Source organism: Thermobia domestica, chromosome 5 (assembly GCF_964235325.1).
Source record: "Thermobia domestica chromosome 5, izTheDome1.hap1.1, whole genome shotgun sequence".
Classification (NCBI taxonomy): domain Eukaryota; kingdom Metazoa; phylum Arthropoda; class Insecta; order Zygentoma; family Lepismatidae; genus Thermobia; species Thermobia domestica.
The window spans coordinates 282,591,734-282,610,240 of record NC_137458.1 but is presented as its reverse complement, the minus strand read 5'-3'; the positions used below and the strand labels follow the sequence as shown (position 1 = coordinate 282,610,240).

Here is an 18,507-nt window from a genome sequence, read left to right as displayed (position 1 = left end):
TAACAGTTAATAAGCTAGCATTAGATTCTTCAGATGATAAAAGGTATATATTACGAGATGGTGTAAATACATTAGCTTGGGGGCATTATAAGATAGAGGAGAAATAGATGTAGTTTTAGATGTAAGTTTTTAGTTATAAATTTTAGATGTAAGATTTAAATGTAAGTTTTTACTTATAAATTTTAGATGTAAGTTTTTATGATTTTAAATGTTATACAGGTCTATGTGCAGTGCTATTAGGGATCTACTTTGTGTTATTCTTCTTTATTAAAGTTCAATGGACAGTGGCGGATTCGTAATTTTTTGGTAGTTAGGGGTTGGAGGGGAAACTGTCCTAGAACATACATACACAATCTACTCATAAACTCAGATAGGTGAGAGACTGTGAATAAACTTATCATATGAGAAATTGCACAGGACAAACACCAAAGACGAGAACCGAACAAGAAAATTCTATAGAAAACTGAGAACTTACATTTAGAAATTGCATCGGTTATATTATTAGTTGCATATTTTTCAATATCAGCTCATTGTTACATTTGTACTAAATTTGTCTGTAAATGTGTTATTAGGAGCATTACTTAAACTATTCTATCTAATTGCAGTACGCTTTTAACCTATAATAGTATAACTTAGGTGTCGGATAAATTTTGTATTCTATGTTGTTGTTATGTTTTGTTTGTTCTTAAGATTATGTCATTTCTGTCATGGGTTGTAGTTTCCGTTACACTTGTATCCCTAATCCTTTTTCTGTCATGCCCCTTGTTTAAAAATGAATATATACTATATATATATATATATATATATATATATATATATATATATATATATATATATATATGCTGAATGTCACCACCATTTATTTAACATATTCCAAATTAAAATGGTTCAAACACACACACCAACGGGAAAGGGGGAGGAGGAGTAAACAGAAAGAATAAATATGCAAATGAATGTCAAAAATAGCAATGCATAAATCATGATGGTTCGAGAAGGGGCCCCGATCTACTTCACTGGCCCCGGGACCGGTTTGCCTTACGCGGCCTGCTCCAAGGACAACATTAGCATTGTGATTTTGTACTGGAACATCATCTTCATACAAGGTGAGCAGAATTTTCACTTGCGAAAACGGGACGCATACGAATCGGCTACGCGGGGGGGGGGGGAATATCTGACTTCCAGATTGCATTTTGGGACTCAAAAGTATTCTCAATTTACAAAATACACAAGTAAGAGTGATAACACACCGTTTCTAACTTTACATGTACACACAACAAATAATGGTTCTCGATTGCAAGTTCTACCGAACAATTCTTTTAACTAGTTGAACACTCAGAAATCCCACTCAATTCCCACTTGAACCACGAACACTCAATTCCTATTTGAAAATTCAGAAGTTTTAGACACGGCTGAACCTTGACAACGAGTGTTGGTACGGAAGAGAGTAGAATTTCCATTGACGATTTATATTTTGAATAATAATTACGGAACACCTAGATCATTTTTACTTAAAAACAGGACATTTAGGTGTCCCGTTCGAGAATCAGAAAAAATGGGACAACGGTTGCAAAAAAGGGACTGTCCCGGCTAAAACGGGACGTCTGGTAACCTTGTCTTCATACTGCCAATAAAGGTATAACAACGAATCATTAACAGGTAAAATTTGGTTGACTTTTATATCTGGAGCAGTTAATTTCTGATACAGTTCTTTGGGGTCGTTAATGATGGTCGTTTGGCTGAAATTGTCTCTTATAGCGAGTCGTCCCCAGAAGGCATTCAAACAGAATTTTGCAAGACGTGCTAAATTTTTCATTATATTTGCTGCATCCAAAGTTATGCCTTCACATTGTTGTACCATTTGAATATACTCCTGCTTTTCTTCTTCGGTGACGCAATTGGCGGGCCATCCAGAAGCTTCCAGCTTAGATTTCAAAAATGTGTTAATGTATTCGCTGAATAATCCGCCAGTCTTGGTTTCAGGAGCATATACGGTGATGTCGTAATCCCAAATTTCGTAAATTTCAATGACTTGATACCCAAGTTCAATGGCTTTTTGAATTTCATAGGACGCCCACTTTCCTGTTAGACTTTGTTCACTGTAGGAATGTGTACATTCAGAATCTTGATTTAATGCTGTGGCACAGGCAGCACAGAGTGGAAACAGCAACTTCTTATTTGAGCGAAATGGAAGTACTGGATGAAACACATTTCTGCTAGGCAAAATCTTTAACTTGACTAATCCGTCGACATGACGTGTCATCATCTTCGAATCTTGTAGACGTATCCTGTAAAGAAAAAGAAAAAACAATGGACTACTTTATGAATTTCTTTTTTTCCTGAAACAATAAAAACGAGTAAATATTGATGAGAGAGAAATAAAACTTACTCGTAAATGATGGATGTGTTTAGGCTCATCTTCCTCCTCGGGTACGAGATGGCGGCATTTCTTCCACTAATGGTATTGGTGGTTTATGAACACCTCTGGGTACTTCATTTTTTTCTTGGTGTTGCTGCTTTGTGGTCAAGGAGGAAAAAAAGGAAAAAGAAATGGTGGCCTCATTGGGTATTTACAGTTTTTTCTTCATCTTTTTCCAGTTCCAACTTCCGTTTTTTAACGTACCCGTACGGGACCGTATCATAAAAATTGGGTTCTTTAAATCGACGTTTTGTGTACTGGATGCTGTACATTTTTTCTTCTTTGCGTGTGACGATGGTATGGTCTTTGGTTCTGCATATTTTATGGGGGATGGTAATGGTGACTTGTCCACGGCATTGATTTGTAATCATTTCTTTTAGCGTGCTGAAATTTAATTGTTGTCCAGCATTGTAGTTTAATGTAAATCCTTTAATTTTACATATTGAACTGCTGACGTTGGTGTCTGGATTGTATATTTCTAAACTGTAATTTTTCGGCCCTCCACTAACAAATGTCTTGATGTACGCTCGTTGTCCATAAGACTCCATATCATCCGATAAGCATCCCAAGTACGTGGAAGGCTCAACGGTTGGCTCCCCTGGATTTTCTGTAAATAGTCTATTACAGAATCCGTGTCGAAATATAAAACACGTTCCTGCAACATTTCCAGGTACTTGTACAGTTCCAGACGTGCCTGACATGTTGTAAATGCTCCTAACACGACATTGGCGTTTCGGTTTTGAACAAGCACATGTTCATTGTATTCTCAGAACGCATACAACATGGTATCATTGATGAATACAATTTGATGGAGTTCAATGTCGGGGGAAGTGAGTTTTTCATAAAATTCTTCCGGCCGATCAATAATTGTGGTCTGGCTAAAGTTTGTATGCTGTGAAAGCTTGCTCCATAAAGAGTTAACACAAAGCTTAGATAAACTTCGCGCAGGATTATTTTCAACTTTGGTCGGATCCAATGCAATACCTTCACGCTCCAGGACGGGTTGTATAAATTTTGTTTTGTCTTCTTCGGTGACACAGGAACTTGGCCAGCCAGAAGCTTCCATTTTCGATTTCAAAAACGTGTTGATGTATTCCGTGAACAAGGGGAACATTCCTGTTTTCGTGATGGGGTCATATTGTTCAATGTCATAATCCCAAATTTCAAAGATTTCCACCGGTTGATATCATAATTCTATTGCCTTTTGTATTTCGTATGATACCCATGTTCCAGTGAGGCATCGCTCCTAATCGTTGTGCGTACACGTTACTGTAGAGTCTGGGTTCATTTCTTCGGCACAAGCAGCGCACAGTGGAAACAGTAGTTTCTTGTTGCATCGGTAAGGGAGGGGACCATGATAAAGATGGCGAACTGGCAATATCGTCATTTTGATCAAACCATTGACTTTATTTATTGGTGGTATATTTTCATCGCCCTGTAGATAAATTCTAGGATGTCCTACAGGGTATTTAGCACACTTATTTATGAACGGATAAAGCGAAATAATATCGAAATATTTTTTTTCTCCTGCCTTTTCGTCGACTTGATGGTACAATTTCACACAATTGGTCCTCCCCCCCCCAAAAAAAAAGCTATCTCTAGGATTTAAGGGTCTGCGGTTCATGTACGGATGATTCTTGAGATACGTCGCCATTGCTGGATTTTGTTTCAAGAATTGTTTAAATTCGCACTCCCACATTTCATGTATATAGATTGTAAACAGATGTGTAAATATTGAAATATAATTATTATGTTGCAAAAGTATAACTATATATATATATATATATATATATATATATATATATATATATATATATATATATATATATATATATAGGGTATATCTTTAATGATGGCTTAAAGTTCAAGGGATGATGGAAAATAACAAAAGAAGTGATTTAAGATAAGAAGTTATCATTCAATGCATCAATTCTGAACTATAGCCAGCCGAAAATGTACCAATATAGAACAAAAATGAGTAGAACTAGAGAACGAATTGTCGGAGAAAGGTCGGGCCAAAGGAAATAGTGCATTATTTGGCCTGGAGATTTGATTCATGTACAAATCTATGAGGAACAGGAGGCGGCACAAGGCAGGGCTCATATGACAGCACTGTTTGGGATAGGAAACATTGGGTAAAACTTACCGGGAGGATGGAAAAGGACATAGAAAACAATGCAAGAGACGGAGTCCCATTTCGGAAATGCAGCAACCCCAATCTATAGCCGAAACTGAGATTGACTAATACAAACGAGCGGAGACTACAGAATGAATTGTCGGAGAAAGGTGGGATCGAAGGAAGTAGTGTATTATTCGGTTTTCTCCAAAAACCGGTTCGGTTTATCACCGAAACCGGTTTCGGTTTTCTTCAAACCCGGTTCGGTTTTCACCGAAACTGGTTTCAGTGAAAACTTTTATAAAATACGCAAAACTATTTCTGTGGAAACGGAAACGGAAATCAACGAAACACTATTCTGGTCAGAAATAGAACAAACTTTGGGAAAAACCGGACCAGATTTTGAAGAAAACCGAAACCTGATCCTTTAAAAAACCGAACCGGTTTTGGAGAAAACTGATAATCGGTTTCGGTGAAAACCAAACCTGTTTTGAAGAAAACCGAAACAAGTTTTTGGACAAAACCGAAGCCGGTTTCGGTGAAAACTCGAAGCGGTTTCCTGAATTTTTTCAAAAACCGGTTTCGGTTTTCTAAAAAACCGAAAAACCTGTTTTCGTGCCCAGCTACGTAATACATTTCTGCAGTTTAGGCAAAGTGAATGAGTGTCAAGGTGCTGTGCAAAGTTTCTGTGTTTGCAGTTTTGTTTTCATTTTTTATTACAGTTTTACTATAATTATTATTGTCCTGTTCTACAGACAACTTCAGAACAGTTTTTTTTTACAGTCCCTATTTTGGAGTAGCTAATTCTATTTATTAAATAACTTTAAAATTTGGGAAGTCTGGAGAGTTCCGATTTCTCTTTAAATAATTTTCATCAAATAAAATGCGGAAAATCTGGAGGGTATCTATTTCCCTCTAAATAGTTATCATCAAATAAATGTAGGAAATTTGGATGTCCAATTTTCGTTGGATTTTTGTCTCCTTTTTATTTTTCTCTCTCTCTCTATCTTTTTCTAGCCTAATAATGCATTTAAATTTTATCATATTACAGCATTGTACAGTGGCGTAGCACACTTTTGCGGGGCCCCCCGCAAAGTATAGAGAAGGGGCCCTAGTTGTAAAGCCGATAAAGTAAGATTGAAGTTCAACTTCTTTAAATCTTTATTCATTGCAAGACTTCGGGACCCCTATACGTCGGGGTCCCCCCGCACTGCGGGGGTTGCGGGGGCAGCTGCTACGCCACTGGCATTGTGGGTTTCCACAGTCTGGAATCAATGTTATGGAAATTGGAGTTCAGAGTAATAATGTAGGTCGTTGTATATTTCTTTCTTTAAGTAAGTCCTTCTTAAAATGAAAAAGGACTAACTTTAAAATAAATGTTTTTTTATATGCAATAATATAACCACGAACTGCATTATTACACCCTCCATTCCAAAAGAAACCGAACTTTTGAAAACAAATAGTACCACTAGTGCCATCTGTTGTAATATTTTACCGGTAGATGGCGTAGTCCCTCATTGACAACTGGTATAAATGTCATGACATTTGGATGCACGGCAACAAAGTTATTGCCTTTCAACTGTCAGTGTGTTGTGTACATCGGTCGGAAAATGAGTTTCAAACAACGAGCTGCAATTGAGTTTTGTGTTAAACTGGGTAAAACTTTTAGTGAAACGCACCAAATGCTACAAACTGCATATGGTGATGAGTGTCTATCCCGTACGCAAGTTTACGAGTGGTTCAGGCGATTCAAATCGGGTAGAGAGACGCTGGATGATGACGAAAGATCAGGCCGTCCCAGAACCGGATTATCGGAAGAAAACATTGAAAAAGTGCGTGAATTCATCAAACATAACAAAAAATCGTCGGTGAAAATTATTGAAATGGAATTAGGCATTCCTCAAACAACCACATACCGCATTTTGACCAAAGTTTTGGGCCTTAAGAAGGTTAATTCGCGGTTTGTACCACACAAACTCACCGAAGACCAAAATGTTGATCGAATTGCGCATTGCAAAGACATCGTTAGAAGTGCTCGGCAGGATCGAAATCGATTGTAACTGGTGACGAGACGTGGTGTTTTGAATATGAGCCCGAAACAAAGCGGCAAAGTGCTGAACGGAGAGCGCCGGATGAAGGAACACCAAAAAAAAGTCGCTTGGTGAAGTCAAAAGTTAAGGTGATGCTGATTTGTTTTTACGATTCAAAAGGAATTATCCACAAAGAATTTGTTCAACCCGGCCAGACAGTCACTGGAGAGTTTTACTTGGGCGTCATGAAGCGTTTGCTGGCAAGAATTCGTCGTATTCGGCCCGAATATCGCGAAATCGGCAGTTGGACTCTTTTGGACGATAATGCACCATCACATCGTTCGCGACTTGTAACTGAATTTTTGGTCAAAAATCACATTATTCGGTTGCATCATCCGCCCTATTCACCAGATCTCGCTCCGTGCGATTTCTATCTGTTCCCGAAACTGCATTTGGCGATGAAAGGAAAGTGGCACGCATCGATTGATGCCATTGAGAAGGCGACGACCGCCGTCCTAAAGACCATTCCAATAAAGGACATGGAGAAGTCGTTTGACAACTTGTTGGAGCGTGGAAATATGTGTATCGATGCAGAAGGGGAATACATTGATTAATAAAAATGATTTGTTCCAAAATGTACATTGCTTTTTTGTTTTTTTAAAACGTTCGATTTCTTTTGGAATGGAGGGTGTAAATCGTTAGTATTCACTGCGACAAATATGTACAGTAGATATTTATTTCAGGGAATTAATTTAAACATAATTTCGAAAGTTTGGAATACTGTCAACATAAGCATATGAAAAAATCTTGATTATTATTACTTCTATTTATTATTATCAGAATTGCGTGCCGATCACTTCATCTGGTCCCATTCTATAAGCAATGAAAGAATAGCATATATATTGACAAGTTAAAATTTATTATTATTATTATTATTATTATTATTATTATTATTATTATTATTATTATTATTATTATTATTATTATTATTATTATTATTATTATTATTATTATTTTGAAACTCAGGCAAGTTCTATTTGAAAAAGTGACTCATTTGGCATTCTCTTGATTGTGATTCAGGCTTTGTCAACATCAAGGATGAGATTCTCAGCGCCGGCAATGGCCTGCCGGTGCTTTTACCGGCAGTGATTGCCTTGTGTGCACATACACACACTAAGAAATATCACACCGAGAATGAAGCAAATGAACGTTCGAGCTCGAGTAGTGATCATCCTTAATCAATTTAAAATTTTGCAGTAATGTTGTAGATATGATCTTTCGATCGGTTCGGCTCACTGGGCCTGTCTTGGCCTGTGTGGGTACACGCCCGGGAAAGGTCATGGCGCGCTAAGTTATGACACATTCCTTCACTATTCGAGACACCAGTACTCGGGTTGTGTAGTTTTAGGACGGCTGAGTACTGTATAATTATAATAATTTATCCTGGTTTTATCAATGCAATTGAGGATCAGTCTGGCAAGGATAAGCACCCCTACAAAATTTCTACCACTTGCCTTCTAATGACAAATAATACAGCATTTGGTTGAGATTAACACATAATACAGCAATATCAATAGCAAGTCGATAACTGCAGAAAACTGACTTAAAATGCACTGACTGGTAGATTATTCCCTTATTTGGATATTTTCATTGTCCTTTATGGCCCACACCTGAATAGGCCCTATTTATCTTTCATTATTGGTATTTTGTGTTTTTGTTTTGGCAACATTTTTTCTCACAGTGCATTCTGCATTAGTATTTGCCCGTAGAGATGGGCGGAATCGAGAACTTTTGAGAATCGAGTACGCACTCGATTCTGCAGGGAGAGAATCGATTCTGGGCACGGATCGGAATCTGTTTTTTTCATATCTATCCTTCCCCAGAGCGCTCTTGCGATCTAACAGTATTAGGGTGGCAAACAGTTTGTATTCTACGTTAAGTAATAACAATTTTAAGTAGGTGGCATTGTAATATATATTAGGGTGGTCCATAAATATACATTTTCAGATCGGGCTGGTCTTACCCCCTAAAATGGTTCCGTATGGGACTAAATTAAGCCAGGAGAAAAATTAGTTTCATTGAATAATATTAAATGGTGCCCCAAGCCAGTAGCGTAGCCAGGATGTGTGTTTGGGGGGGGGCAAGTGCTGTTATAGGTACATATAGAAAAATTACAAACAAAAAAATATATAAACATAAAAATATATAAAACATTGCAAACATCAAAGTACCAAAGAACATTGTCGGACCTCCTTGGGGGGGCCCGGCCCCTCCGGGCCCCCCCTTCCCTACGCCACTGCCCCAAGCGACCTAAAATTTTGAATCCGATTACAGTACGTAGTATATGGGAAAATCTGGAATAAACTCATGTAATTTAGAAACGGCTGAAGGTAATGCAAAGATACCGTGGATAATAGAAATAGAGGGAAAAAAACATATGTAATTTTGTATAGTACTGCCATTGCGGCCATCTTGAAATATCTTGGATTCAGGTCAAAATTTTTAAATAGAAAGAGGGTCATGTAACATATCGTTTTGAGGTATCGTTTTACCAGAAGCACAAATCTGGCACTGTTTTAAAGATAGCTTTAGTCATGTAAGAATTATTAGCTGTAAAAAGATTTCTCCTTTTCAGATTAACAATTCCTACACGACTAAAAGTAAAGACATGATTTTGGCGTGAAAAGAACGAAAGGGATATGCACGGCTTCAAACGAAAGTGGAACGCGAAAGAAAATGCACTTCTGAAAATAATTTGTTTGAACTTTTTACGCCAAAAGACATGGAGCAGTTCAAGTAATGAAGAGGAAAACCCAGTTGAGAATGTTAGAGAAAAGGTAAATACGAATGCGTGTGTGCCCGGACCGTCGAAGAGATGTAAAAGGGGGAAAAACTAATTTTATTACTCAAAGACTGGTGTTGCTCTTAATTGATAAAAGATCACTCATAGAGCAGCAATACATATTCTGACAGCAACGGCAGAGGCATTAGGCCATAATGTAGAGGAACTAGCAATAAATGGGTCTTCCATTCACCGATGCTGAGAGAAAACCTGTAGTGACGTTGCACAGAACCACAAGAAACAATTTCAGAGTGCATCAAGTGCGTTACTTGCGCATTGGAACGGGAAACTACTGCTGAATTTGACTGGCAGAGAGACTGCCGGCAGGTTATCAATAATTATTACAGGAGATGGTCATGAGAGGCTAGTTGGTGTTCCCATTTTGTCGTCATCAAGAGAAGAACATATTGATTTTACTATAGTACATTCGCTTGAAGAATGGAACTTGGTAAAGTTTGTGCAGGCAGTTTATTGTGACATGTGCCTTGCACTATGGATCTTGTCAACGGTGCTTGCATTCTGCTAGAGCAGTAGCTCCAAAATAACCTTCTATACCTTCCTTGTAACCACATTTATGAATTAGTTTTAAAATGTGTATTTGATAACTGTTGTGTTTCGTTTGCATCTGGACCGGACGCTCTCCTATTGAAGTGTTTTCAGAACGAGTGGTCTAGAATAGATTGCACTAACTTTATTCCAGGAATTGATGATGATGATGTAACAAACAATATTTCCGATGTAAGAAATGAAGTGTTGAATTTTGCTGTCAAACTTGTAGAAGCAGGACACTGTAGAGAAGATTACAGGGAATTTTTAGAACTGGCCATCATATTCTTGGGTGGTATATCTCCTTGAGGAGTTTTCTTTCGTTTACCTGGAGCAATTCACCATGTAAGGTGGATGGGAAAAGCAAGCTACTATTTAAAATACAGTAGAGCGTCGATTATCCGAACGTCGGTCAACCGAACGACCGCTTAACCGAACTCGCTCGCACCTGTTACTCTCCCACCCTACCGTCCATCATCCCCCTCACTCCAAAACGAAGTTTCCCACAGTAGTCGCCGCACTGAGCCACTGCTGGCGGAACATTGCTTCTAATGGGGCCTTCATAAGGCGCTGCTGACCGGAAGCCGCCAGTTGCTGTGTTTCAACAATTAGCACACTTCTGTCGGTTTGGCACTGGCTGTAGAAGTAGCGGCAGTATCAAAGCTGTTCACATTAACAGCAACAGCTGCGCCAGCTTAGAGTTGAGGCATGCCGCTCCGCGCAGTTTGAAGGATTGCGCGCCCCCAAGAAGAGCTTCTCACGGTGCAAACAGTAACCTTCTGTTCTCTGTTACGACCACTTGTATGCTGCTGCGTGAAGAAGTGAACTTGACGATACAAAATGCTTAAACGTAAACGTGTTGTCCTTTCTATGAGGGACTGTACCACATACTATATATTCCTACTAAAGTTGCCTTTGTACGTTACTTTGTAATACTTAAAGAGATGCCTGTTTTTATGAATAAATTTACTGTACAGTACTTCTTTTTGGCAAATAAACATGTACAGTTCGATTATCCGAACAAACCAGTTTTCCGAACACCCATGTCCCCCAATTACTTCGGATAATCGACGCTCTACTGTATTTCTCTTTCGCCAACAATTTCGTTTAACGAAGCAAATAGAAACGGGTCTTCGGAGAGTATGCACTTTCTGATCCAACTATATGTTCACAGTTGGCTTAAATATGATCGAACATCCCATTCACCATTACAAGATCTACAATTTTTGAAAGATTTGTACAGTTAAAGACAAATAGGTGCTGCATTATCTGAAGTGGTTCTTTCTAAATTTTCACGCCGACTTTGGTACTTGACGGAGGAACACGTAGCATTGTATTTCTTTGATGATGAAGTTACCATAATGGAAAAGCAGAAAATGATTGAAAGAATTAAAACTATAAGGGGAAACTGTGAAGCAGCAAAGAGGCTTGACGCAAGAGATGATAACATAAAAATTCTTGTGAAAAGAGAAATCAGTGATTTTGAACACAAATTAAACCTAACTTTCTTACAAGGCTGTCTAATTCTTTATTATAAATTAACGAGAAATGTTACAGTTTCGGAAGTATATCACTTCCTTCTTCAGATTACTATTCCAACTGAAATCATAGATAACATAACATAATTTGTTATCTATGATTTCAGTTGGAATAGTAGTCTGAAGAAGGAAGTGATATACTTCCGAAACTGTAACATTTCTCGTTAATTTATAATAAAGAATTAGAGCGGATTTTCATGCAACCGTCCGTTGCGTTCGTTGCTTGCGATTTCTATGTGTAGCCAACAGAAAGTTGTGTTACACGTAGAGCCGTACTTAAAACAACTTCCTCAATTGGCTATTCAGCAACATCGCAAGCAAAGAACGCAACGAACGCTTGCATGAAAATCCGCCTTTAGACAGCCTTGTAAGAAAGTTATGTTTAATTTGTGTTTAAGATGGACACAAGGCCTTTTTATAAAAATATCTACAGTGAATTTGTTCCAACAACCAAATTTTCCTCGAGACATTTAAAATACCCAAAGGGTTTCTTGAGTGTGATCCGACTTCATGGCCAAATAACAATGACTATCTTCAAGGAAAGACAATAGTTTAATTCACCTACGTAACAAACGGTGTGCAGAAAGGGGAGTGTAACTAATAGAAGATTACAACCATGTTCTTACGAAAAATGAGGAGCACAAACAGTTTCTTTTGCAGATAATAAAGGCCCACAGACAACCTTTTCCTATATAATCCAAAGTGAACTATGTAGCAAATAAGATTCACAACTTACCAAAAGGATACTACATAAATAAGGGATATTTCAATTTCTTCCAAGTTTTAATTTTTCTTTTTCCTCATAATGGTCTATGAATCATCTTGATGGGGGAAAAAACTTATTTGTAGTTCAAAGCGAAACAAACAGTTTGTTTCAGTTTATGTAAAAGACTTACAAAATTCTTACATATCTGTGTTCCATAACTGCAATAAAATAACATTACATGAAGCATTTTGATTTTCACACGAAATAACTCTTACATGAATATAGGTAACTTGAAAATAATACCAGATTTGTGCATCTGGTGAAATGCTACCTCAAAAAGATATGTCACATGACCCTCTTCCTATTTAAAAATTTTGACCTGAATTCAAGATGGCGGACTTCAAGACGGCCGCCATGATAACGTATACAAGATTAGGTTGGTCCCTTTCTCTAGTTCCATCATCCAAGATATCTTTTCATTCCCTTGAGCCGTTTCTAAATTACAAGAGTTTATTCCAGCTTTTCCCCATACACTATGTATTGTAAACACATTCAAAATTTTAGGTCGTTTGGGGTACCATTTAAAATCATTCAATTGATCTATTTTTTCTCGTGACTTAATTTGGTTTCATATGGAACCATTTTAGGGGGTGAGTCCAAACAAATTCCTAAATTTATTTTTCCCCATATAAATTTGGACCACCCTAATATATATCAGTAGCGTCTTCTCTGGGTGTGCAAGTCGGTGTTATTTTAAGAGTATTTTAATTTAATTAACCGGATCGTCAGAACTTGTGATTTTTTTTATTTTCAACGAGACAGAATCAACTGTTGAACTGCAAAAGAACAGAGAAGTACTGTGGGGTCGCCGTCATGTTTTGAGGAGGCAACTCTACGAGTAAGTCGTTGACAACGCGTTGGCTTAATTTTCACTGCTTTAAAAGACTTCTATTGAGCATGCGCTTCGTGTTTCTCATCTCGTGCTTCTGTGATCCAAGGCGTTTGTTAGGAAATCAACGTCTTGAGTTTTCTGCTTTTCTCAAGCGTTGCCAAGCCTGTAGATTTATTTGTGCATGTACAGATATTTTATAGCAATACGGAAAACTTTTTTTTGGGGGGATAGGGGGTATGATCTACGCACTCTTTTATTGCTAAACATATCATTCAATTCAAAAGTTAATGGTGCAATCTACTTCTACCTAAAATACATGTACGGAGTACGATGAAAAGAAACAATATTTCTCTCGATCCAAGTTGTGTTCGAAGTGTCAGTTGATGCAAAAAAAAAAAAAAAAAGCCTGGGCGTTAAGCTACAGAACGTTTTCTATTCTGCCTTTTTATTTCCCTAATTTTCATTTACTTTGTCGTTAGTGGGTCATCCTCAAGACTTACGGTTTCGGGCTCCTGTTACTGTTTCTAAAGCAGTAATCCAGAGGTTTCTATGCAAAGATAGACGACTTAAGCTGAAATTTACGTAATTGTAAGTAAATAATTGCTTGTTTTTGATTTTCAGCTTCATATTTTGAGGGTATATTTACTTATACTATAATTATTATAATTAAATGTATTCTTTACGTAATAACATCCTCCTTGATTCATATTTATAATTTCCAGACTAAATTCTTAGAAGTAAATTGCTATTTATAGGTTGCGTAACTAGGACATTATGCGATGACAATCATGGTTCCTTACTTCTTGCGGCCATCTTGAAAACGGTGGCCCAAATCGAAATTTTTTTCCAACAAAAGTTGTTTCGTTTTTCAAGGACTATTGAACGAGGTATGATTCAATAATGTTCCCATTTGAAAATTTGAAGTTGGCCCCTGGGCCCCCTTGAAGAAGGGCCCTAGATGTCACCACAACAACACCATGTGATGTGCCCTATATATATATATATATATATATATATATATATATATATATATATATATATATATATATATATATATATATATATATATATATATATATAATTAGGGTTTTATTTATTAAAGTACTGTTTATCTTTTTCACGATGAGTAACACGAACTAGAAGTAGCTGTTTATATTACCCACTCTCTCTTTTATGCATAGCTATACCAGGTATGTTTCATTGTGTATCCTCCTTTTCACATCTATTTGCATACCCCTTGTTTCTGTGCACTCAATCTCGCCCTTTGCAGCACGCAAGCACATAAGGCTAACTGAAGCTCACTCTCACTGTTTACCACTCGCTAAGCAAGTGGGTACAGTTCTGGAGCTGTATCGCACTCTATGGTGCATGCGACCAAAGGAATTCGGAATCGATTCCAGCCAATCAGAGCAAGCGTAGGGGATCGAGTACGGAGTCCAGAACTCATTTATGAGAAAACAATTCCGAGTACAAACAGAATCGATTCTGCATTCAGATGTTCTGGACTCGGTTTGTGAAAAGTGAGCACAAGCAGAATCGAGACCAGACCAGCTGCGATCGGAATGGAAGTACAGGAAAGCATATGCTATGTCAGCCTCATTTGTTCTTTACTGGTCAGTTAGACTTGAGTAAAGGGAGAACATTAACACCGTCAATGGCACCAATATACAACATAATCATAATTTCTAAGTTACAGGTGTTTCATACATGTATTTTAACACACATTTGCTATAGTAACTGTAGCCTTAATTCTATGAATGGCTTTATCACGCCAGATAATAACGTTCAACAATAGGGATGCGCACGAGACAAGATTTGTGTCTGTCTCGTCTCGAAAATGTGCTGTAAAAGTGATGTTTCGACTCGAAAAATGTAATTTCTCTATTGGAAGAGCCGTGTCTCTACTCGAATTTTGTCAGGAAAATCCTGTCTCGACTCGTCTCGTGCGCATCCCTATTCAACAAAATGACGCGTGGTCGGTAACAGGGGTGTACGCAGGTAGGTCCTGGGGGTTCGGGCCCCGTCCCCGAAATATCGATTTGTCTATAAATTTAGTATCATTTTAGGGATAATTTCACAAATTTTAATATAATTTATTCTCATATTAGATTTGAATTCACCCAGAAAAGCTTTGGACCCCTCAAAATAAATTTCTGCATACGTCGCTAGTCAGTACAACGACTCAGTGTCGTTTCTTGTTTTTCGACTCATTCAGTGTGGGCATAACCCCCCAGTTTTTGAGTGACAAAAATAATTTAAGCTATTATTTATGTATTTTTGAAAGTTTACAGTAAACTCATGACACACCTATTATAGTCTGAGGTCTGGCTGCCCCCTTCCCCACAGTTTTTACATTCTATAACCGCATCTGGACTCATTACTCACAATTCAATAGTTAAAATACACTCACAATAATAATAATAATAACGAACCATAGGAATTATGAGATATGTAATGGGCCCAGAGTTGAATTACGCCAATACATTCACTGCTGTCCTTACCAGAGTCAAACCCAGGATCCATTCCGCCGAAGGCGCATGCGTTAGTCACTAGACCAGTGGGGCTAGAATGTTATCATTTATCTCACTTTGTTTAGAAAGATATTTATGTTTGCTAAAAATCTTCTTTATTGTTATGAAATATTTCCCTCCTCGATTTAAAATTCTTTCCAACTGAAAGGAATCGGACAAACGTAGGCAATAAATCCTGTCTCTCCAATGTGAATAAACAACCATTCTACGCTATAGGTTAAATAAAAATAAAATTAAAAAAAAACATCATGTGCAAAGAACCGCACTTCGTTGCTGTATTCTGATGGACTCGATTCTCTCTTGTTTCGGACTTATTAGTCCTTCCATGGCTTGCTTTACTGACCCTCCCCTCTGCCGCCGATAACAGGACAAAGCAAGGCGTATGCTACTTCAGTGAATTCAGTCAAAGAACGGTGTGTGAGGGTTAGTTTCCCGTCAGTTGGTATATGAATAGCAGAAATGTGTTCTATATACGCGGCTTGTTGATTGCACTGCCAGGGATGTGAGCCACTGATTGAGCATAATAAAACCGAATACAGAACTGATCCAGAAAGCGCGTGCATGAAGTCATAAACGTAGGATCATCAACGCAGTCCACTGAGTGAGAATAATTAAACCGAATACAGAATCGAGTCCAGATAAACCGAGCACAGAAAATCGAGTACATTAAGGAATCGATTCTCGGACTCGATCTGCCCATCTCTATTTGCCGCCGTTGGCCGTTAGTGTTGCGAATTTGGGGGGAAAGTCGCTAAATCTAGGGGATTCGACTTCCATGATAGCGACAAAAAATAATTTTTCCGATTAGCAACTTTTTTGGTTTCTTCAGCAACAATTTGGCGACTTACTTACAAATCTAGGGACTTTTGTGCTGCGAACAACATGTCCTTCTGTAGTCAAATACTATTAGCTCGAATCAGCTCAGATATATGTTTATTTTCGTTTATATATATAACCCATCCCAGAGTTTGGAGCCCTTAAAAGTAGTAGTATGACAACCTAGTCCCCCCCCCCCCCAGAAGTCGGTCCTGGATCCGCCCATGGTTGTGGGGAGACATAGCATTTATCTCCATATTCCCACTTGATTGCTGTTACCTTTTGCCCTCTAATGGAGATCACCTCCAACTTTTGACGTCCTTAAGTTGCAGAGCTTCCACTTGGAGACGCAAAGAATACATTACTAATAGCAAGCTGATTATCTGTAGAAGCGTGAGTAAAAGTGAAGTGGATGTACGATTTTTTTTCTTTTTAGACTTTTACTTTTGTTCGAAGTTTTAAACTCATTTTCGATTTCGTTGAATTGAAATTGATCAGAAAATAAATAATAATTATATATTGTACTAAAAATGAAAATATTGTGTTACGTATAATTCATCCCTTCAATTGTGTTTTACGTATATATTTTTGTAACGTAGATTATATATATATATATATATATATATATATATATATATATATATATATATATATATATATATATAGATAGATAGATAGATAGATAGATAGATAGATAGATAGATAGATATAGATAGATAGATAGATAGATAGATAGATAGATAGATAGATAGATAGATAGATAGATAGATAGATAGATAGATAGATAGATAGATGGAATTTCAGGAATGAATTTTAGCGACTTTTCACCCAAAATTGGTCATTTCACTTCCCATTTAGCGACATTTTGTGTCAACTTGTTGGCAACACTATTGGCCAAGGTGGTATGCATGTGCACAATTTTTAGTGAACCGAAAAGGATGCACTATCCAATATATATGGTCATAAGTTAATACTAGGTAGGATGCCATAATTTTTTTTTTTTGGATATAGTATACAACAGGTCCTCATCATTTCCCGAGGACTCACGAAACTACCCTTTCTATACTACAGCTCATTACGTAGGTTAATTCACAGTATTGCCGAGCGACCGATAGCGAGTGAAGCGGGTAGAGCCCCGTAGGGAGCGTTGATTTTGATCTCTATTAGAGCTAAATGAGAAAGGGGACTTGTGTTCTAGAATCCTGCCTTAGTTCTTATTCAGTACTGGCAATTTTATAAGATATTTTGTTCACACTAACTTCAACACTTGCAGTGGCTTTTAATTTACTTCCCAGGCTTACTCGTAAGGGGTTTCTCGCCTAATTCTTGCAATTATTGCTACCGTCATAACAAGCCTCATTACTGTTTCATTACTTAAATAGCATACTTCAAGAACTGAATAAATTCGGGACATAACTATATCCAGATCTATAGTTTGTTTGCATCAACATTTCTCCGTAGTTACACCTACCTCGACTATAATTTAAAATTGTCATTAATATACTTTTCTGCATCATATGACAACAATAAGAAGTATTATCTTTGTCTTTAATTTTAATAAAAAAAAAAAAAAAAAGGTAATAGTATACAACAGCTCCTCATCGTGTTCCGTACTCGAGATAGTTCTTACTCTTGCACCACGTACAGAAATGGTGGTGTGTCATGTACAAGTGGTAATAAAACACATAAGAAACCCAGATCATGTTGTACTCACACTGGAATATGCAGTATGAGTACACCGTGATCTGCGTTTCTTATGTGTGCTATTACAACTTCTACATGAAATACCATCACGTTTGTACGTAATGGAACAGTAAGAACTATCCACGAGCACAAGACATGCAATATGCGTTCAAGTCCCCCCCCCCACACACACACATAGTGAAATATAAAGTACAAGGGCACTACAGAGGCGCACATAAAGTGCACTGTACTCGAGGATAGTTCAAACTCTTGCACCACGTACAGAAATGGTGGTATGTCATGTACAAGTTTCAGTCAATAAGTAAATGAAAGTCGCTTTGTTACCCCATTTTCAAGTTCCTAGGTCCTCAATGAATAATCCGTAAAAGAC

General features: G+C 37.5%; 1 protein-coding gene across 11 annotated transcripts in view; it reads left to right on the top strand.

The window, feature by feature from the left end:
- The first annotated feature begins 16,673 nt into the window (after window positions 1-16,673).
- Window positions 16,674-18,507, top strand: part of LOC145686670 (uncharacterized) — a 165,190-nt gene continuing 163,356 nt past the window's right edge. For 9 of the 11 annotated variants that reach the window (XM_081760180.1, XM_081760172.1, XM_081760173.1 and 6 more), the window contains exon 1: window positions 17,292-17,410. The gene's annotated coding sequence lies outside the window, so the exon portion shown is untranslated. Of the gene's footprint in view, window positions 16,827-17,291; window positions 17,411-17,604; window positions 17,737-18,507 lie in introns of those variants that run through there. The other 2 variants (XM_081760170.1, XM_081760171.1) reach the window with 2 other exon arrangements.